At 45.6% G+C, this 22,580-nt stretch overlaps 1 non-coding gene and 1 pseudogene across 1 annotated transcript; both read right to left on the bottom strand.

Moving 5' to 3' along the window:
* Positions 1-4,016: 4,016 nt before the first annotated feature.
* The window catches only part of LOC102983195 (RNA transcription, translation and transport factor protein-like), a 34,636-nt pseudogene continuing 16,072 nt past the window's right edge, over positions 4,017-22,580 (bottom strand).
* LOC112065335 (U6 spliceosomal RNA) lies at positions 5,475-5,582 on the bottom strand. Its single transcript, XR_002891967.1, has one exon. It is a non-coding gene; the product is annotated as a U6 spliceosomal RNA (small nuclear RNA).

Raw genomic sequence — 22,580 nt, 5'->3', positions numbered from 1 at the left:
GCTCCATCACCCAGGAGCACAGGAATACTTTCTTTTTATTGATGGGGAAATTTAAGATTTCTTGCCCTAGGGACTATTTTATTCATACCATCTTGAGAGGTGATGCCACATGTTGCTTCTACCTCTGAAGCTGAGGCTAATCCCAGCTGAAGAGGCGTCAAAAAGGATTTGCTCACTTGTAGGACAGTCACTCAGTAAAAAATAGGATTGTCCCCAGTAAAAACCCACAATTCCAGCACTGGTCGTCTCCTTTGCAGGTTCAGAAACTACTTTTTTGTTGAGCCCACCCTGAAATCAAATTCAACCATATAAGAGTATCCCAGTAAAATGCTTACACTTTTCAGATGTTAGCAATATAAAACGTAAACCACCATTTTAAATAATGAATTACTGCTGATGGGCATTAGTGGTTTTAAGATAACTAAAGTATCTCAACAATATTGAATGTTACTATCTATAAACATGGTGTATACCTCTCTGTTTAATTAGGTCTTCTTTAATTTGTCTTGGCAATGTTCCATCAGAATTTTCAGCTTTATGGTCTTGCATGTGTTTTGTTAAAATTATGAAAATAAATTCTACAATTTTATATCTAACTTTTTTTTCTTAACATTACTTCCAAAGCATTCTATCATGTCCTTTAAGGGTTTTATTAACATTTGTGGGACTTCCCTGGTGGTCCAGTGGTTAAGACGCCACGCTTCCGCGGCAGGTGGCAATGGTTTGATCCCCAGTGGGGGAGCTAAGATCCTGCATGCTGCGTGGTACAGCCAAAAAAAAAAAAGTAATGGCTGCATAATCCAGGTGGCAACTTTTAAACCACTCATATTACTCGTTTTGCTTAATACCTTTCCTTAGTGATAATTTCTGCACCATGTTTCATTTTATTTTTTAGTTTTTTTCATTTTTGTTGGTGTCTTATCACACCAAGTTTTATAACATCAGTTTTACTGTATGAAGCAGGTCCAGTGTTGCACTGAGCCCCTTGAGGAATACAGCCTAGAGTAATTGCAGGCTCAGTTCCAAAGCCAACACTTCAAATAAAAAGATGTCTTAGTGCAAATGTCAGTTTACCTTGCATATTTTCCTAATCATGTAAGCAAGATTTTCTTGCCAACATTAGATGTATTAGTCCATGACCTCTTAGCTACTTCATTGTGGTTAAAAAATCTTCTACATTTTGACCACATCAAACTTAAAAACTTTTGTGCATGAAAGGACACATCAACAGAGAGAAAAGGCAACCTATGGAATGGGAGAAATTATTTGCAAATCTTATGTCTGATAAGGGGTTATTGTCTAGAATCAATAAAGAATTCCTAAAACGAACCAAAAAACCCCCAAATACCCCAACCAAAAAATAGACAAAAGACTTGAATAAACATTTCTCCAAAGATGAATACAAGTGGCCAACAAGCATGTGAAAAGATACTCAACATTACTAATCATCAGAGAAACGTAAATCAAAACCACAATGACATACCACCTCACATGCATTAGAAAGGCTATAAAAAAAAACCCCACATCTCACATCCACACCTCACACCCGTTAGAAAGGCTATAAAAAAAAATAAGAAGGATTGGTCAGGATGAGGTAAAATTGGAACCCTTGTGTGCTGTTGTCAAGATTGTGCAATGGTGCGATTACTATGGAAAACAGTATGGAAGATCCTCAAAAAATTAAAAATAATACTACCATGTGATCCAGCAATTCTATTTCTGAATATATATCCTAGAGAATTGAAAGGAGGGTCTCAAAGAGATATTTGTTCAACCATATATAGAGTAGCATTATTCACAACTGCCAAGAGGTAGGAGCAACCCAAATGTCTATCAACAGATGAATAAACAAAATATAGTATATGCATACAATGGAGTATTATTTAGCCTTAAAAAGAAAAGAAATCCTGTCACACGCTACAACATGGATGAAACCTGAGGATGTTATGCTGAATGAAATAAGCCAATCACAAAAAGGTAAATACTGTATGATTCCACTTATATGACGTACGTAAAGTAGTCCAATTCATAGAAACAGAAAGTGGAATGGTGGGTACCAGGGGCTGGTGAGCAGGGGAAAAGGGGGGTTGTTTAATGAGTATAGAGCTTCAGATTTACAAGCTGAAAAAGTTCTGGAGATCTGTTTCACAACAATGTGAAATATACATTGTTGTGAAAATATACATACATGTATATACAATATACATAATATATGAATATAGTTAATACGACTGAACTGTACACTTGAAAATGGTTAAGATGGAAAATCATATGTTAGGCTTTTCACTACACATAAAAAAATAGTCTCCAATTTGCTATATTTCAAGGATTCTGCGGGGGAGCCCTACTGATTCACTCTTTACTCAAATCTAATCTTGAACTTAAATGTCTCTATAATACTCCATATTACTAGATGGCTGTGCTGAATTCCATCACAAAGAGTATAAACCCGCAATCATTCAATCAACAAGCATTTAGCGAGCTTCTTTCTGGTATGCGAGGTGGGCATCTGTTACATTCTGGAGTTACAGAGCTGAGTAAACAGTTTTTGCCCAGGAACTTGCAGGCTTACCCTGTTGTGCTGTCTTATTCCGTTTGAAGCAAATCAGTACAGGCCATCCCTGACACATTCCTGGAGACCTGAATCATGTCCACTCCCTCTGCTGTGTTCAACTGCTGATAGAGTCCTGGGGATTAAATAGAACTCTCATGGGTCAGTGTACTTGGATGAGACTGTCTTCAAAACCCAACCAACTTAAGACAAGACTGACTTCTTCCAGAATGCTCTGAATTTCTCCTGCCCATCAGGAGACTGGTAAGAATGATTCTTTGCAAATATGTGGCCAGCTGAACCTGACCTTCCCCACAGCCCTCTGATCCTTGGTTTAATGCTCAAAATATAAGCCTCCCATTATATATCTTCTTTCACACCCTTGTCTGCATTCTTCTCTGTGTTGCTTCTTCCTACCGCTTTGCTCCCCTAAAGCCTCCCACTGCATCCCCTGGAGCCTCATCCTGTGCTAAGCAAACCCTCCCGAGGAGTGTGAGCTCCTCATGGAAATTTCCCTCTACCTCTTGGCTAATAGAAACCCAGAGCTCCTCCGAGAGATTTCTCTGCAGCTCTCTCAAAAGGATACTTTGCATTGCCCACATCTCGAACACCTGGGGTCAGAAGGTAGGTTAGCAGCCCTCCTTCCTTCCCAGCGCTCCTTCTGAACAATTTCTAGTATGAAGGTCCTTGGTCCTACAACTACTGTATAATCTGAGAGCAGGGCAGTATACCCCTCTCTGCCCTGCTCTCTCCCCACTTCCTGGTCATCTCCTCTCAGCCACTGAAAAGTTTTTGGAGGTGTTATCATTAAGAATGTGGGCTTTGGAGTCAGATGTTCCTGGGTTCCAGTCTCAGGTTTGCCACTTACTGTGTGCTCTTGGGTAAAGCACTTAATAATATCTGAGCTTAAATTTTCTTGGATGTAAAATGGGATAGTAATAGTAACCACCTTGGAGAATAGTTACTGGCATCCGACAGTCATTCAGCTGAAAAGTGAACAGAAGAAAATAATTATAAATTGATATATGTTCTATGAAGAGTTTGAGACAGAATGAAGGAGAACTATGATGGGAAGGGGGTTAGGGAATGAGGTGCCATTTAAGCTAAGACCTGAAGGAAGAGAAGGAGGATGAAATGAGATAAAGCAGGTGGAAGCACTCAGTATGTGTCAGTGATGATTATTACCGTTAGCACTGCTCTAGTCAGCGCCTGGCTCTGAGTCTTCCTGTGAGTCTTCAGTGTCTATGTACATGACCCGTTCCACACCCATCCTGCTAATTCTCTTTTCTTTTCCCCACTTCCTAGAACTTTATTAAAGAAAAAGCAATGATGGTACATCTCTAGACCATCATCCATTTTCTGGGGTTTCTCCTTTGAAAATGTGACATTGGTTTCCAAACATATGCCAGAGTGTACATGGTTCCCAATTGTACTAAGCAGGTGAGAAGCTGAAATCCTACAATGTTCATCCTCCAACTTTCCCCAGCCCGTGGTCTGACTTTGGATCAGCAAGAATCGCCTGAACAGCCACTCTGGCTGCATTCATTTTTGTCTGCAGCTCTCTGAGCTCTTCTATATGCAACAGAATTTGAGTAGCTTCATGGAGAACTGCACTTCCTGTGTCCAAACCAAGAATATGCTCGTCTAAAGCAACAGGCAAGCCTTCTTTTGTTTGATTTCCTCCAGCAACTGCATCCTGTTCAGGAGCTCCTGGACCATAATGAGAATTGCCTTAAGCGTTACCAGGTAATCACCGTGACGCTGAACCCAAAGGAGGTTACCAAAGCATTTACCCCAGCCTTCCTAGCAGGATTATTTACATCCAAATTGATCAATGGCTCTGCATTTTTAGTGGCACTGTCTGCATGTTTTGCACCATCATGTCCCAAGTCTTTGTATTTTTCAGCATTACCTGCATAGGAGTCTAACAGCTAAACGAAGAAGCCAGTCAATTGCCACTTGAAAAAACAGTTCATGGCGCTGAGATACCTTTCAAAGAACTTGGGTCAGTGACTGCTGTGAACGTTTCTTAAATTATTTCTGTCTTTAATCTCATAGCGTCTGGTTTTCTGGTCTTCAAGCCAAACAATTGTTTCTAAATTCTGTTTCATCTTTGCACTGTAGTCGGCAGGATTGCGGTGGTCCCAGCTTCTGGCTGTGGTCCCCCAGGCTTCAGCCAGGAGAGGAGAGGGGAAGAGGAGTGGGTGATTCAGGCACCAGCAACGTGGTGAGAGCAGCCTGTTGGTTCTTTGACCTCCTCAACTCCAGTGACCTTCCCCTCTGTTCCACGTTAGGTACCCGCCGTAATGGCCACAGCCTGGACCTTGCATCATCATTTCTTAAATCTGGGACCACACCCTCTCATCCTTCCACATTTTTTTAACCCAGTTGCTCCCACAATACTTGTTCTTCAAATTTGTTAAAACTTCCAAGCCCCTGGCCTCTCCGTTGTCTCCCTTTCTATTCAGTTCTACGGTTCTAAGTTCCTTTCCTGCCCGGGAAAGACCGAATGCCTTTACGTCTTTGCCGATCACTCCTCTTTTGCCCCACCGTCCTGTTATACCTGGATGCTGTTGGTGTTTGTGCCATAACAAGGTCATGGTCTCTCTCTCAACTGGGACTTCACTGTTGCCTGGCAATCTTTCTGTACCTTCCTGATCAGCTTTCTCTTTCGTACCTTATTTTTTATTTATTTATTTTTAACATCTTGATTGGAGTATAATTGCTTTACAATGGTGTGTTAGTTTCTGCTTTATAACAAAGGGAATCAGCTATACATATATCCCCATATCTCCTCCCTCTTGCGTCTCCCTCCCACCCTCCCTATCCCACCCCTCTTGGTGGTCACAAAGCACCGAGCTGATCTCCCGGTGCTATACGGCTGCTTCCCAAAAATATGGAACGCTTCACGAATCTGCTTCCCCAAAATATGGAACGCTTCACGAATTTGAGTGTCATCCTTGCGCAGGGGCCGTGCTAATCTTCCTCTGTATCGTTCCAGTTTCAGTATATGTGCTGCTGAAGCAAGCACCTCTTTCATACTTTAAACCTTCTTCATTCTCCTCAAATGTCTTCCCTATAGAATAGAAGGGGATATAGAACCTTTCATGTGTTACTCTCTTGTTGTCCTGACAACCCACAGCTGTATAGCAGAGGCTGCCAGAACTCTGCCCCTGTCACCTTGGATTCCTTCATTGTCTGGGGGCATACCAGCACCCCCACGTGCCTTCACTCCCCACAGCCAGCACTTCTGTCTCTTGTCTGCGGACTGCCCGCAGGCTGCCTGAATCACTGCCTGCACAGAAAACCGGAGGTGGCCGGGAATTTTTGTCCTCCCCACCTCCACCCACAAAGGACAGCTCTTAACCTTTGACTGCCGGGTTCGGGATACCCCGGCAAACTTGCCCCATTCCTGGGATGACTCTGAGGCGTGAGAGCTCCCCGGGGGGATGAACCCGAGTCAGCGTGCTCTGCATGGCACTTTGCTGTCATGGCATTCTTGCTTGGCCCCCTTCCCTTCCTGCTTTCTTTTCCCGATTCCCTTCAGGTTGTTCCTGAGAATGCTTCCCAAAATAGGTCATTGCCCAGGAATCCTCATCTCACCTGCATCTGGCTTTTCCTCCTTCTTCTCGTGGAGGAAGAGATGCCTTCCCTTTAATATGTCCCCAGGTATTAGCCCTCGCTCCCCTTCCTTACCCTTCTGAGGTAGGAGGTAGATGGGCTCCTGGGCTGGAGAGCTCGTGTTTGTCAAGTGAACTAAAATGGAAGCTTTGTTTTCCCCCAGACACTCCAAGGACAAAGCTAGCGGCAGAAGCTGAGCTCTGCTGGAATAAAGAAGTAAGATGACAACTGCTGAGGTCAGGGAAACTTCCCCGACTGCACAGGAGCAGAAAGACTCCTTGGGGGTCAAAAAGGAGGGGGCGCCACCCCATAATAAGGGTGGACATACCGTCACAGGCCTCTGCTGTGGGATCGTCTCAGCGAAAAGTTGAGCACACATGTTGGGGAGGATCCTAGGCCCAGTCAGGTGTGAAAAAAGAAACAAGATAATTGGCCAAAGGTAAACAAAGACCCAGAGGGACTGCCCTACACAAGTGATTTCAATCACCTCTTTACTGGCTCCTCCTCACTAGGAAGGATGCCCACACCCTTTCTCTCTGGGTGTGTATTTCAGCCTTGCTTCAGTCTTTTTTTTTGCGGTATGCGGGCCTCTCACTGTTGTGGCCTCTCCTGTTGCGGAGCACAGGCTCCGGACGCGCAGGCCCAGCGGCCATGGCTCACGGGCCCAGCCGCTCCGCGGCATGTGGGATCTTCCCGGACTGGGGCACGAACCCGTGTCCCCTGCATCGGCAGGCGGACTCTCAACCACTGCGCCACCAGGGAAGCCCCTTTCTTCAGTCTTAAACTCTCTCTCTGTGTGCTCTCCCACTTGTTGTGCTGTGTCTCTAATAATAAACTCTGTACTCCTTTTTACAGTTCCTGCGTCCTTGAAACATTCTTGCTTTCAAATGGGGGCAAGAGCCAGGGCCACTTTACTTCCAGCCTCTAGCCCCTGGTGGTCTAGAGGTTAAGCTTCCTGGTTTTCATCCAGGCTACCCAGGTTCAATTCCTGGGCAGGGAACTAATATCTCTCTTTGGGACCGCTCACTGCTGTCTCGAAGTCCTAGATCAAGGTGTGGTGGTGTTGGTTCCTTCTGAGGCCTGTGAGGAAAAAACCTGTTCCCTCCCTCTCTCCTAGCTTCTAATGGTTTGCTGGCAATCTTTGATGTTCCTTGGCTTGCTGCCTTTATCTTTACATGGCATTCTCTCCGTGTCCAAATTTCCCCGTTTTAGAGGGACACCAGTCATGTTGGATTAGGGCCAATTCTCATGATCTCTTTTTAACTTGATTACCTCTGGAAAGACCCTATCTCCAAATAAAGGCACATTCTGAGGTAATGGAGAGGAGGATATCAACATGTAAATTTGGGTGAGACACAGTTCAAACCATAATACCGCTCCCAAGCCCAGGTAGCTCTCCCAAACTTTAGATATGCACAGTCATCATCTACCAGATTGCTCCACTTGAATGTCCCACATAGCTATGTTTTCTGGATTCTCAGTACTTTTTGCTCTGTTTGGGGGAATTTCCAGGCTCATCAGTCCCTTTTCCTCAGAAAGGTGTTTCCCAGTCTCTTTTGTGGTCAGGCTTAGGCCTGTGAGCTATTCTCCACCAATGGGACTCACCCAAATGAAACTTTGATTCAGAATGGCACAATTTGAGGAAGGAGGCTTGGCGTGGAAACCATTTTCCTGGCAGTGGCAGAGGTGAATTGCTTTCAGGGATACAGCATTTTCAAGTTGAGCTGAGCTCTTGATGCACAAGTGATAGCATTCCTGGTGTGGCGGTGGTTATAATCAAATGGAGATTCTGGTCGAAATGCAGATGGCGGCATTAGCACATCATGGTGGCAACTGCAGTAGCCAGTAGCAGAAGCAGCAGTTTCTTCATCAGGCCAGGTTTTCGGTTTTCAGTCCTTTTATTGGAAGCTTAATCTTGAGCCAGTTTCTTCAGTTTCACACAGATTCCGTGGGCTATTGAGATTATTTTAAATATATTTATTTTCTCTGTAATCAGCCAGGATCAGCTTCTGTTGCTTACAATTAAGAACCCTGATGCATGTAGACTTTCGTATTTTAAGGTGGTTTCTGGAAGTCACAGGCCCTAATCTGTGGAATTGACTGAGTGGAGGAGAATGGTAGTTAATGAGGTCCCAAGGGCTGCAGCCTGGAAAGCTGGTGAGCTTTGTTATGCAGTGGCATGCAATCAAACTGTTTTTTGCTACACGTTGGGACAGAGCCATGCCAATCAGGGCTAGAGGAAATGGTAGAAAACATTTAGAAGGTTGCTGTGTACTGATTTCCTGCCCCTTTTGGCAAAGTCCTCCAAAAGATATTTTCCATTAAGAAGTATCTGCCAGTTCAAGGGAGTAGGTCTACCAGCAAAGAGGGCATTGGGCATTTCCTTCCCCACTCCAGCCCTCCGCCATCTTTTATTTTGGATTGTCTCAAGACAAAGACCTTTAAGTGAGAAGTAGGTTGGCAGAATACAAAGATAAAAAATCAGGTCTTCAGACTTAAATCTGTATGGGAGGCAGAATTGTATCTCTATTCTCGCAGGGTCTCTGGCTGGGCCTGAGAATTAAATTGACTAAGATTAATAGGAGAAAAGCATATGGATCTTTATGTGGACATTTCCCATAGGAAAATGAAGACCTCCCCCCCTTAACTTCCCCCACCTTGAGCACCCCCCCTCCCACCAAAAGCAGAAAGGCCCAAGTGTTTATATAACTTAGTTGAACAAAGAGGAGCAACTGTGCAAAAGTAAAACATATGGGGAGACCAAGGTAGGATGAGTTGTTTTAAAAAGGTCTGTTTGTGTAGATTTCTCCTGCTTCCACCCCCCATCTCTGGTGGTAAGAATGTTTCTTTCCTCCTGGCATCTTGCACTAGGGAGTTATTTATCTCCTGCTTTCAGGAAGAAAAGTGCACTGGGTAGGGGGTGGGCACAGGTGGTAGAGTGTCCTTCCTGTACCTGCTGCTTTTCAAATGTCTTTAGCTCAAAATAATCCTTATGACAAAGTAGCATATTTGGGGTTGGCATATTCTGCCAATTTTCAGCTCTGGAAAAGAGCTGGGCAAGATCTTTTGATGAGGGTTATTCATAGAACTGAAACAAGTAGAGGAAGCCTGCTAAGATCTTGAAGGTTTGGATTATCAAAGAATCCCCCAGGCTGTTCAGTACAGCCTGTGAAACCCCTAAGGCAGTGATGGGACCTGATGTATGTGAGCAGCAATGTCTGCTGAAGCTTGACAGCCTCCAGGAAGGGTATTCTTCTCAGTGCCTGAATCAGGTGCAGCCGCAGTGATAGGCATAGAGTAGGATAAATAAATTTATTTTAACAAAAAATTCCACTAGGGGATTAAAGACAGAGGGCATTTTAAGGGAGTTTGGGAGACTGTTGTAGGCTAATGACCACTCAAGAAAAGAATCCAGTAACCTAGTAACAATCTACGCTACCTTGAAGGACAACCAGGCACATTCAAGCACCAGGCACACTCAAGCCACAAACCTGAAACACAAGACAATAGATATGGGGTCTGAATCTTGTTACATGAAGTCAGGGAGTTAATGGTCCTTGAAGAGTAGCATTTCTGCCTGTAGCCAACATAGGAATAGAGGTGAAAGGGGAAAAAAACTAAGTGAAAGGAGACATTATACTGAAACCTGAGATGAATTACCAGATTTTAGTATATGTTACCACCCTTCTGCTAATATACATATGATTTAAATGGTGCCATGGCAGTCTCGGTTAGGCCATATAGGGTTTAAGGAGGAACTAATGATATAAGCCTTGATATCTACACCCAAATGAGGAAGAAGGTGGTCTTCTCCCCCTCCCCACTTTTCTTTTGCTTATAAAAATAAAGTCCTCTCAGTCCTCGGGGTAGAGCCTTCTTGCCTGCCCGCTTGTATCTCTCACAAGCAACCCGTGCTAATAAACTTACTCTTCACTGCTTTGCCTCTTGCTGAATTCTTTCTGCTCTGAGACAAAGAACCTGAGCGTCAGTAAGTCCAGACACCAGGTGAGTGGTTTCAAGTAAAAGACAGTGGGGGGACTTCCCTGGTGGCGCAGTGGTTAAGAATCCGCCTGCCAATTCAGGGGACACGGGTTCGAGCCCTGGTTCGGGAAGATCCCACATGCCGTGGAGCAACTAAGCCCGTGTGCCGCAACTACTGAGCCTGCGTGCCACAGCTACTGAAGCCCACACGCCTAGAGGGTTCTGGGATGTTTTTGTTTTTCTAACGGTTTCCTCGTGTTTTCACCTCCTTCGTCTTCTGCTTGTCTGGAATGTAGTTGCTGGAGTTGGAATAGCCTGTAGGTGACCAGGACACACAGGCAGGGGGGTGAAGCCCTACGTGGTAATGTTGGCAACTGGAAAGACAGAAGGAGCATGGCTTCCTGATGGCAATGGGGTACAACTGTACCAGCTCTGGACTGTGTACCTCTGGGCTTGTTATATGGGAAAAGGGAACCCCCATAGCCTTGGGTTTTTGTTTTTTTGCGGCTGAACACATTTTTTTTTTTTTTTTTGCAGTACGCGGGTCTCTCACTGTTGTGGCCTCTCCTGTTGCGGAGCATAGGCTCCAGACGCACAGGCTCAGCGGCCGTGGTTTCACGGGCCCAGCCGCTCTGCGACATGCGGGATCCTCCCGGACCGGGGCACAAACCCGCGTCCCCTGCATCAGCAGGCGGACTCTCAACCACTGGCCACCAGGGAAGCCCTGAACACATTTTTAAATTGATACACATCCAAAATGAAACATTATTTTCTCCCTGAAATCCACTTCCCTTCCTGTGTTCCCTGCTTGGTTCCCTTGACCACCATCTACTCAGAAATCAGCATGCAACTCTTGACTTCTAGCCTTTATTTGCCCCTCCCCCAATACCTAATAAATTTATTAGTTTTATTGATTCAATTTTTAAATCTCTCCCTATTACAAGTTGAATTGTGTCCCCCTAAAAGCTAAGTTAAACTCCCAGTCCCCAGAACCTCAGAATGGGAACTAATTTGGAAATAAGGTCGTTGCAGATGTAATTAGTTAAGATGAGATCATGCTGAAGCAGAGTGGATCCTTAATCCAATACAACTGGTGTCTATAGAATATGACGTGAAGAGACAAAGACCCACAGGGAGAACACAGAGGCAGAAATTGGAAAGATACAGCTGCAAGCCAAGGAACACAAGGATTGATGGCCCCACCAGATGCTGGGGCGAAGGAAGGAGGATTCTACCCAGTCTCAGAGGGAGCTCAGCCCTGCTGACACCATGATTTTGGACTTCTAGCTTCCAGAACTGTGAGAGAATACATTTCTGTTATTTAAGCTGCCAAATTTGTGGTACTGAGACAGGCTGGGACCTGGGACCCTTGACTGGGACCTGGGATACTTCTGCTGCAGTGCTGCGTTGCTTGCACCTGACACACCTCTCCTTGAGCAACAAAATACAAAGAAACTATATGGGACTAAAAATAACTGCCTGCATGGGCAGCTGGGACAAATTCTGGACCCAAAAGATACAAAGAGACTGAAAAACCCAAATGCCACTTTTGAAGAGCCTGGAGGAAAAACAGGGTGTCGGGAGCAAAAGCCGCGCATGCCCCCTGCACACAATACCACCTGAGCCACCCCTCTGGCCCGACATCTGGATGCATCCCTACCCTCACCCCATGTAAGAAACAAGCTCTCCAGCCCCTCCGTGATGGAGCAAGCAAGGGAACCTGTTGTTTGTTCTCACTCCCCCCTGCTGCAGCAGAGGAGCCAATAAAGCCATGCCTGAATTTCCTGTCTGGCCTCTAGTCAGTTTCTATTGCTTGGGGAAGGCCAAGAACCCTGTTAGGTAACAGTACTTGGTTACAGCAGCCTCAGGGTACTTATACACGCCCTAATGCATTCACACTCTACCAAGTCACCAGACTCTTGTTTTGCTGCAAGAGCCTCTGAACTGGTCCCCCAGCTTCCAGTGTTGCTTCCTTTCCATTCCTGCCCAACATAACAGCCTGAATGAGCTCTGTAACGTTCAAATTACTCACCTGTTTACACACGTTTCAATGGCTTCCCGGTACTCTAAAGATAAATTCTGAACTCCCTTACCTGATACAAAAGGCCCTGTGTGCCTTTCTGGCATCAGCTAGTCCCATGCTTTCCAGCTACTTTCCATGCCTGCAAAATTCTCCCAATGTTCCTACCCTGTTTGACCTCTGGTCTTTAATTCCCATTAGATGGCTCTTCTCCCAAGAAGCCATCCTCTACTCTCGCAACACTCACAGTGCCCCTGCTCTATGCTCCCTTAAAGCCTGGTTCTTCCTTCATCAGAGCATGGGTCCCGTTTGTTACAATGCTCGCCTGCTTGTCTATCTACCTCCCTAGTCTGCAAGCTCCCGGGAGCAGGGACTGTGTCTTCCCCAGCATGATAGCATCAGTGACCAGCAGTGACTGCCCCATTTCCGGTGCTCAATATATTGGATCGAGGGGAGCAGAGGGCTGACTGCTTTTATTGTCTTTCCCCTGAGTTTCAGATTTTGAAAGATTTTAACCAGTAAGCACAATGCATTCCTTAAGTTAACCTATTGGGTCTTATCAGGGGATTCATGCATGGTTTTCTTTTCTTTCTTTCATTCTTTTTAATAGTGAAGATTGCTTGAAGAGCTTCTAAACTGTTTTCTTTTTGAGGAATAACTTGGGGGCCTAACAATACTGGTTTTTGAATCTAGTCAGTCTCCCTCCATTTAATAGAAAAGGGAACTGAGGCCCCGAGAGCTGAGATGACTTGCCTGAGGTTGAAGTGGGTTAGTAATATCACCAGGTTAAAACTCAAGTTTTCTGACTTCTATCCAGGATTCTCTCTGCTCTTTCACAATAGCTAAGCCAATTGTGTGTTGGTGCAATGTTTAGCAACCGGCTCTCTAGGGGAAACAAAAAAGAGCCTCCTTTTAAAGCATTTGTCGGTTTCTGCCGTGTAAATGCTTTCATCTTGGCTAATTTCAAGTTTCCTCTGTGAAGTCACTGAACAGGAGAGTTGGTTCAAGCAGGCTCCAAACTCCACGCTCTCTGCTTTCTTAAAGGTTTGTAGTTGGAGGCTTCAGCCCCTCGGAAAGTGGCCGTTGCCAGAACATGATAAATTCCGGCAATGAAGTGATGTAAATGGCTATAGATAAAAGTACGGGATCCCAAAGGAATGACCTGCTGAAAATATGACAAGATGGAAAACTCATATGAATAGAAAGTGCTGTTCATTGTCATGTGTTGGAACCAAAAGCCAGTGATACCCTCTGCAAACACGAGTTAAATGAAATAGAAATACAAGTCCCGAAACAGTCCCACCTCCCCTCCGTAGCTTTTCTGATTTATCTCAGGCAGAAATAATTCCTCCTTCCTTAGTAGTTCCCATATATTTATAATCAGTTGCTTTTTTTTTAGAATTGCCAACAGAATGTATCCAAAGTCCCTAGCTTGGCAAAGAGGCCTTTTACCAAATGAATTTTCAAAGGAGGTGGGGTGGGGTGGCAGGAGGAACACAGGCAGTGGGGCTTGTCAGCTCTGGGTTCAACTCCTGTCCCACTACTTAATGCTCTGCGGCCTCAGGCCAGTGTCCTGACCTCAGTTTGTTCATTCTTGGATACATTCCTTCTAAGGTTGACACAGGATGAAACAATATAAGACATGTCAGGTGCCTAACACGCCACCTGGCACATTCTAAGAAGGCAAGAAATACCTGTTCTCTCCTTTGACAGGTTAAACATTCCCTGCCTGTACAAATCGTCTGTACATTAAAAAAAATTTTTTTTAATTAATTTTATTTTTTTGGCTGTGTTGGGTGTTCATTGCTGTGCACGGGCTTCCTCTAGCTGCGGTGAGCGGGGGCTACTATTCGTTGCGATTCGCGGGTTTCACACTGCAGTGGCTTCTCTTGTTGCGGAGCACGGGCTCTACGTGCGCGGGCTTCAGTAGTTGTGACACACGGGCTCGTAGTTGTGGCTTGCGGGCCTAGAGCACAGGCTCAGTAGTTGTGGCACACGGGCTTAGTTGCTCTGCAGCATGTGGGATCTTCCCAGACCAGGGCTCGAACCCGTGTCCCCTGCATTGGCAGGCAGATTCTTAACCAATGCACCACCAGGGAAGTCCTCATCTCTACATTTTTAAGACCTTGTTTTCCTATGAATTAATTAGTTCATCTGCTCAGTCTCCTAACAAATATTTAGAGAGAGAGAAATGCCTCTGTGCATCAAATCTGATTCCATTGTCTTTAATATCTAGTGGTTTTGCAGAACATGGACACAAGTAAGTTCTTGGACTCAGGTGAGGGTAGCAAGTAAGAACCCAGGAAAGTTGATTTTAAATCAACTTTCAGAAGGGCGGTAATGAGGAACCTGTTCACGATTAAGCCTCACTAAATGAAGACTCTTAACAGTGAGTTGCCGTAGTGGAACCCCACTAAGGGCTGGGCATCTACCTCAAGCCTTAAACCCACTCCTTTAACCCTCCCATTAACCCCACAGTGGTAGAATTATCCCCATTTTGCTGATGAGAAAGCTGATGTACAGAGAAGTCCATGCTCTGTCATGTTCCTTGTGCACTTCTACTATGTGCCAGGCACTGTTCTAGGCACTGGTGAGAGAGCATGGACAGATGAAAATCCCCACCCTTGTGGAACTGACATGAACAAGACAACAAACAACATGAATAAGTGAAATATCTCATATGTCAGGTGGTGCTAAGTGCCATGAAGAAAAATAAAGCAGAGCAGGCGTTTGGGGCAGGGGAGGCTGCAGTTTGATGTAAGGTTACTGGGAAAGGTCTCAGGGAGAAGGTGACCTCCGGGCAAAGAGGGGAGGGAGTGGGCCAAGTAGATAACTGGCTCAGAAACTTGCCTGAGGTTACTAGGAAGTGTCACTGGGCACTGGAAGGGCTGTTTGTCAGGCTCTAAAGCCAGGGCTCTCATTTCATCAGGCCTCTTTTTTCAAAAAGCAGCACTGCTGTTCTCCAAGCAGGGTGTGTGTGTGTGTGGTGTGTGTGTGTGGTGTGTGTGTGTGTGTGTGGTGTGTGTGTGTGTACAAGTCTGTCTGTCTGTCTGTGAACGTGTTATATTTCCCTGGGGCTGATCCTGTGGGGGCCCGAGCTTCCCTGACAGCTCCCAGGGCCTCAGGCCTCACATTATTGGTTTTCATGGAAACTTGGCAACTTTCTCCGTGTGTGTGGTGTGTGTGTGTGTGTGTGTGTGTGTGTGTGGTGTGTGTGGTGTGTGTGTGTGGTGTGTGTGTGTGGTGTGTGTGTGTGTGTGTGGTGTGTGTGTGTGTACAAGTCTGTCTGTCTGTCTGTGAACGTGTTATATTTCCCTGGGGCTGATCCTGTGGGGGCCCGAGCTTCCCTGACAGCTCCCAGGGCCTCAGGCCTCACATTATTGGTTTTCATGGAAACTTGGCAACTTTCTCCCCCTTCCCCCCCCCCCCCCCACCCTTTGCCCTGCACCACATTCCAATGGCTTTATTTGTGTGCCTTGGAGCCTGGCCAGGGCTGGGCCTGGGACAGGTTGCCATGGCGATCTCCCACTCCTTCCCGATAGAACTTCTCAAGGATGTTGCCTTTGGGCCTGAAATAGTTCAGGCCTGCTCTCCGCCACAGCAGGAAGAGCTGAGTTAGGAAACCCCTTTCAATCAGCTTGTGAACTTGCACAAAGCCAACCCTGGGTGAGAAAGACTTCTGGGGGGTGTTCTCCAGGGCACCCCAGATTTGGGATTGGGAATGGTTTTCCTTGGGATACTGGAATAACTACTATCAGTTGTTACATACCAGGTGCTGTATTCAGAGCCTGCCTCTGAGACCTGCAGAAACAGAACAGTTTTTTAAAAACTCAACTTTACTGATGAATCTACATCCAATAAAATGCACCCATTTTAAGTGCACAGTTCAATGAGATTTGACAATGTATATACACTTGGGTAATGACCACTACAATTAAGATATAAAACTTTTCCATCACCCCCCAAAGTTTCTTCCTGCTGCTTTGCAGTTTTCCTCCCCCCTCCCCAACCCCTGGTCCCAGGCAGCCACTGATCTGCTGTCACTATGGATTCATTTTGCCTTTTCTAGAAATTCATGTAAATAGAACCCTCTAGTATGTGCACTTTTGTGGTGTGTGTCTTTTGTTCAGCATAACGTTTTTGAGATTCATCTGTGTAGTTGCCTGTTTATTCCTTTTTATTGCTGGTGCTATTGTATGGAGTGACTGTAACAGAGAACAAACCTGACTCCATATTGGATCTAGTCCTGTAGGGCTAACCCTTGAGCTCTGTTGCCTCTGCTTAGTCATGCTGGCTCTGCACCTTTGTGAAAGAATGTTGCCTGCAGCCTGAAATATACAGGATAGCCCATCCTCAAGGCTCTGACCTTTAAAGGTGTAACACTTTTCCATTCATATAGACATGAAAAGTTGCAGAACAGAGAATAACATTTGTCTTCTGGGAGGTTTATAGGAACATCGTGACCTGACCTACAGGGACAGCTGCAGGAACAAAGGATTCCAGCACCAAGAAGTTTGCAGCAACCAGCTACCTCCTCCCCCCCACCCCCACCCTCCCCTTTCAGTATAAAAGAAGCCTGAATTCTAACTCGGTAAGCTGGTTCTTTGGGACACTAGACTTCTTGGTCTCCTGGCTTTCTGAGTAAATTCACTCTTCCTTGTCCCAACAACTCGTCTCTTGATTTGCTGGCCTGCTGTGTGGTGGGCAGTACAAGCTTGGACTCCGTAACATGACCACAGCTTGTCCATTCTCTTGCGGATAGACATCTGGGTTGTTTTCCGTCTTTAGTTATTGCAAATAAAGTTGTTATATACATTTGTGTATAAATCTTGTGTGAACATATACTTTAACCTCTTCTGGGTAATACCGGGAGTGGAATGGCTGGGTCATGTGGTAAATACTGTTTAACTTTAGAAGAAACTGCCACATAGCATGTTTTGAGGTAGCATTGACTGGATGCAATTGGTTTTGCTCACAGGGACTAGAACTAGTGAAACCGAGCTCCCCTAAAACCGAGTTCCAATGCTGGGTTTATGATTAACCTCTCAATTCAAAACTGTATTCCCTTTATTATCCCACCCCCCTTCCCCTCAGGATTGAGGAGTATCAAAGAAAAGAAGGGATTGAAACTGAGCAGGATTCTGTGGGGCCTTCCCAGGTGCAAAAGCCCCTCTGTGTCCACTGTTTCTTTTTTTTTTTTTTTTTTTTTTGCGGTACATGGGCCTCTCACCGCCGTGGCGGAGCACAGGCTCCGGACGTGCAGGCTCAGCGGCCATGGCTCACGGGCCCAGCCGCTCCGCGGCATGTGGGGTCTTCCCGGACCGGGGCACGAACCCGTGTCCCCTGCATCGGCAGGCGGACTCTCAACCACTGCGCCACCAGGGAAGCCCAGGCAGCTTGCTTTTCTGCCCCATTTTCCACTTCTGAATATCCACTACTGTCCAGGAGAAAGGAAGGCAAAAAGAGGAACACATATATGCTGTGTCTGCTCTCTCTGGGCACTAGACATACTTTTCTTATTTAATCCTCCCAAACACTTGGCAAGGTCTGTTCTTCACCCAGTCTTTGAGACCAAAAGTATTTTGCTTTTTTTTTTTTTGGTGGTATGCGGGCCTTCCTCTGTTGTTGTCTCTCCCGTTGCGGAGCACAGGCTCCGGACGCGCAGGCTCAGCGGCCATGGCTCACGGGCCCAGCCGCTGCGCGGCATGTGGGATCCTCCCAGACCGGGGCGCGAACCATCGGCAGGCGGACGCGCAACCACTGCGCCACCAGGGAAGCCCCAAGACCAAAAGTATTTTAATGAATAGTTGTAGATAATCATCTAAGGAGGGTGTTAGGTGGAGTCACTGCTCTTCATAAGAAAGGAATAGCTGGACCTGGGGGGTAAGGCTGGAGGGGGATCAGCAGCTAAGAGGGTGAAGAGGGGCTGGAAGATATAAGTGAGAGAGACAGAGAGAGGAACAACTGTAGCAGCTGCTAAAGGGAGAGGAATTTGAAGAAAGAGCTGAAGGCTGTAGAATATGCCACCACAAAATATGACTGTAGGCGTTTAGGCCATGCCACGCCCCAAAGTATGCTGCTTTGATATATCTGTTATTTTGAACTGTATGCATTTGAAAAACAACAAATGCATGGAGAGGTTTTCTCTGAACTCCCCTATCTGCCTAAAGATAAATCCTCCTAAAGGAACTCAGATGTCATAAATCCCCTCCCTGGGAATTTCGTTAACATTCTTATCATAGGAGAGGAGACTGGACGTCAATACCACACCCAGGTAACTTTGTCACAAACTATCTTATCTCCCACATATTCTTCTAAGAGCCCATTCATCTTTCCCCAAAATTGCATACTCTCCCCTAAGAGGCCTACATTCCCTTACCTCTTTCGCTATTAACATAGTATTTAATCCTGAATTCTAAAGCCACCTCTTTGGGGTGCTAATTTTTCCTGGCTATCTCCCATGTATACATGAGCCATACATGTTAATAAACTTCTGTTTGCTTTTTTCTTTTATGCTTTTCTCTATTTTTTATTACAAGGGTCTCAGCTAAGAACTCATAAGTGTAAAAGGAAAATTATTTTTCCTCCCCTACAAAGTCAAGATTTGGGGGAAGTTTTGCTATGTGATGTGTACTATAATTCCAGGAAAAGTACTCTTTACTCATCTTGGCCTTCAGAGGTGTGTGTGTGTGTTTTAATGTGATTATGTTTGAAATTGATTTTAAGTCTTGAGTGGGTTCATAGAGGCTCAGTTACTTGTAAATAACATGTAAATGGAGAAACAGAATAATTGAGTGAGTAATTTGCCCAAGGTTACACAGCTGGGTTCAGATTTGAACTCAAGTTTCCTGACTCCAATGTTCTTTCCCAACACACTGCAAGGCTTGCTGAGGTTCTAGGAACTTGCCTTGGGTGCCAAGATAAGACACTGTCCTCTGTTTTGTAATTCCCCATTTTTTTTCAGTGATTCCATCTACAGATGGATGGCTGGTCTACATAACTTGTGAAGTAAACCAGAATATGTCAAAATATCCCTTTTTAATGTAAGAATTATTTTGAGCTGAAGGCAATTAAGAAATAGCAAATGCAGGAAAAGCTCTCTATACCTTCCCCATTTCTGCTTAAAGGCAGGATATAAATTTTCCTTTACTATAAGACTCTGGACTCTTATCAGCCCAGAGACAAACGTTACTGCAAACAAACAAACAAACGTTACTCCATTAATTTTCCCCCATGTATTTACTTTCACACAGTTTGTTGCCCTTTGAAGCCTGAAACTTCTTTCTTTTGACCTGCCATTGCTCTACAAATTTATTGTTCTTTGTTGAAGATGCTACATAAGCCTGAGTTCTAAGTTACCTCCTTAAATTACTCATTTCTGAGTTTCTCTCATGTTTATATGAAATATACATGTTGACAAAATTGTTTGTTTTCTCTTGTTAAGCTGTCTTTTGTTACAGAGCCCCAATTAAGATAGGTAGAGGAAATATTTTTCCTCCCCTACACCTGACCTCTGAAATTCACACATGTGGTGTTTGAATCACAGAAGACAAAACAATATCTGCCTGCAGAAGTCTGATTAAGAAACTCACATCCCTGAGTCCCAGTTTACAGCTCTGTCCACATGTTGAGCTTCCCCTACATATGGTGTTAGTTTTCTTATTCTCACTGTGTGATGAATATGCTACCTGAACAGAGGGAGAGAAGGTGAAGGAAGGCCTAGGGCTTCAGAACTGGAAGTGGTGTCCAAGATAACTTAGCCTGATTCCCTCATTTTAGAATGAGGGAAGATCTGAAGCCCAGAGGTGGGAAGGGCCACCCCCCTCCACTCCTATTCTCAGGTCCTCCCCCAGTTATGCCACCAGCATTTACTTATTTTTAAGCCTCCTCTGTGAACTTTTTCAGTCTGTCCCAGTGTGCTCATTCCGTGCCCTGCCCCATAAAATTGTCCATTTGCTTCTTTATGCCTCCTATCTCTGCTCAGATTGCTATCAGTGGTCTGTTTGCATGGCTGTCATGGTTAGGCCGGGAGCTTTCTGAGGGCAGGGACAATGTCTAGCTCAATTTTTTTATCCTAATGCCTAGCACAGTGCCTGGTATATAGCCAAGTACTCAATGAATTTCCTTTTATTATAAATGTAATGCACATTTATAAACTCTCACACGTGGAAAGTATGCTTCACTCTCCCACAGCTCCTCTCTCCAGCCATCATTCAGTCTCTTTTGTGATCTTCCAGACATTTTCTCTGCATATAGAAAGCATACATAGGTTTACCCATCTTTAAAAACATCACCCTCTTGCTATAGAAATGATTATGTTGTTTATTTCTTTTTCCCAGTACAAATTTAAACAAATAAAGCAATTTTGTCCAAATTCACTTACCTATTTCTGTGTAATTAACCATTCTCAAGCTCGGTGACTTATAACAACAATCATATTATTTGCTCAGGTTTCTGTGGGTCAGCTATTTGGGCTGCACTGGGTGGCATTTCTGCTGGTCTTGACTGGGACTGCTCATACAACTGCAGTCAACTGTTGAGTTGGTTGGGGCCTCAGCAAGGGTGATTCTCTGCTCTTGGGTCCTCTGTGAGCCTTTATGGGAGTCTACTGTCATTTCTATTCTTGAGAATGGGCCCGGGATTGAAGATGGCAGGGAGCAGGGCCCCTTCTCAGTGACACACTAACACTTAAGCTTCCCTGCTCTCCTCCCCAACTCACCTCTCTCCTCTCAATCCTGCAGCTGGAAAAACTGCTTTTACTTTCTTGCACGTTCTTCTGAATTTATTGAGACATACATATTGTGCTTTGAATCTTTCATGACTTAGGTTTTAAAATTCAACAGCCTTTTCCCCTCCCAACCCCCACCCTCTTTTTTTCAAATATGACCTTGGCCATAAATTTCAAAGGTCTATTTTGAAACTAAAAAAACTAAGAATTGACTTTCTGTTTTGCTGCGTTCTCCATTACTTCCTGGAGGGTAAACTTCAAATGCCCTTGCTGCTGCTGCTTTTTTTTTTTTCCCCCCGCAGTACACGGGCCTCTCACCGCTGTGGCCTCTCCCGTTGCAGAGCACAGGCTCCGGACGCGCAGGCTCAGCGGCCATGGCTCACGGGCCCAGCCGCTCCGCGGCATGTGGGATCCTCCCGGACCGGGGCACGAACCCGTGTCCCCTGCATCGGCAGGCGGACTCCCAACCACTGCGCCACCAGGGAAGCCCCTAGCTGCTTCTTGATGAGGGGAAGGATTCAGGAACAAAAACCACACTAGATAACCCTGTAAAACTCTACCCTCCTGCATGGTTAGAGCTGTTTATTTACATAGGCCTAGGAGCACCAGGGAAAATAGTTTGAACTTTGCTCTCACTTGGGGGTTGAATTTACCTGGGCATGTTTGGTGTCGGGGTGGGAGTAGACTGGGTGGGGGGGTTAATGGATCCACATCAGCTCAATTGTAGGTGGAACTGTGTTCCCCGGGAGAGGTGACAATAGGGAAGAAGGAATGTGGCCATGCCAGGCTCAGCTATGGGGCCTTGGACAGGTGTGGGCAGTGGCTCCTCTACACAGAGTGAGGCAGTAGCTGGAACTCTTGCTAGTGGCTCATGGTTACACTGGGGAAGGAAAATGCTCTTGGTGTAAAAGCTGAGAGAGTTTTGGCACCAGAAACCCAAGCAAAGAGAAAGTTGAGTCCTGGGGCTTCCCTGGTGGCGAAGTGGTTGCGCGTCCGCCTGCCGATGCAGGGGAACCGGGTTCGCGCCCCGGTCTGGGAGGATCCCACATGCCGCGGAGCGGCTGGGCCCGTGAGCCATGGCCGCTGAGCCTGCGCGTCCGGAGCCTGTGCTCCGCAATGGGAGAGGCCACAACAGAGAAAGGCCCGCATACCACAAAAAAAAAAAAAAGTTGAGTCCTTACCCTGCCAGCAGCTGATAAGCAGGCTGCAGAGTCAGATGTATAAGTGGCATTTGGGGTGGTGCTGTTGGCAGCTTGTGGACAAGAATTGAGGTGGGTGGCAGGCAGGCAGGTAGCAACAACAAGGTCAGGAGCCCAAGGGTGGGGATCTGGGTGATCGGTAAGGAGAAATGCAAGAACTCTTGGCACACGATGACTCCATCCAAACCCCTACACTCAGAGATGCGACCAACCCTAGCATGGCTTCTAGCAGCCTAAGGCTGTGTCCCTGAGACCTCAGAACCCGCTTTTTTTTTTTTAAACATCTTTATTGGAGTATAACTGTTTTACAATGGTGTGTTAGTTTCTGCTTTATAACAAAGTGAATCAGCTATACATATACATATATCCTCAAATCTCTTCCCTCTTGAGTTTCCCTCCCTCCCTCCCACCCTCCCTATCCCACCCCTCTAGGTGGTCACAAAGCACGGAGCTGATCTCCCTGTGCTATGCGGCTGCTTC

This window comes from Physeter macrocephalus, chromosome 3 (genome assembly GCF_002837175.3).
Source record: "Physeter macrocephalus isolate SW-GA chromosome 3, ASM283717v5, whole genome shotgun sequence".
NCBI classification, from domain to species: Eukaryota; Metazoa; Chordata; class Mammalia; order Artiodactyla; family Physeteridae; genus Physeter; species Physeter macrocephalus.
Note: the sequence above shows the minus strand (reverse complement) of the source record. Positions and strands in the feature narration are given on the sequence as shown.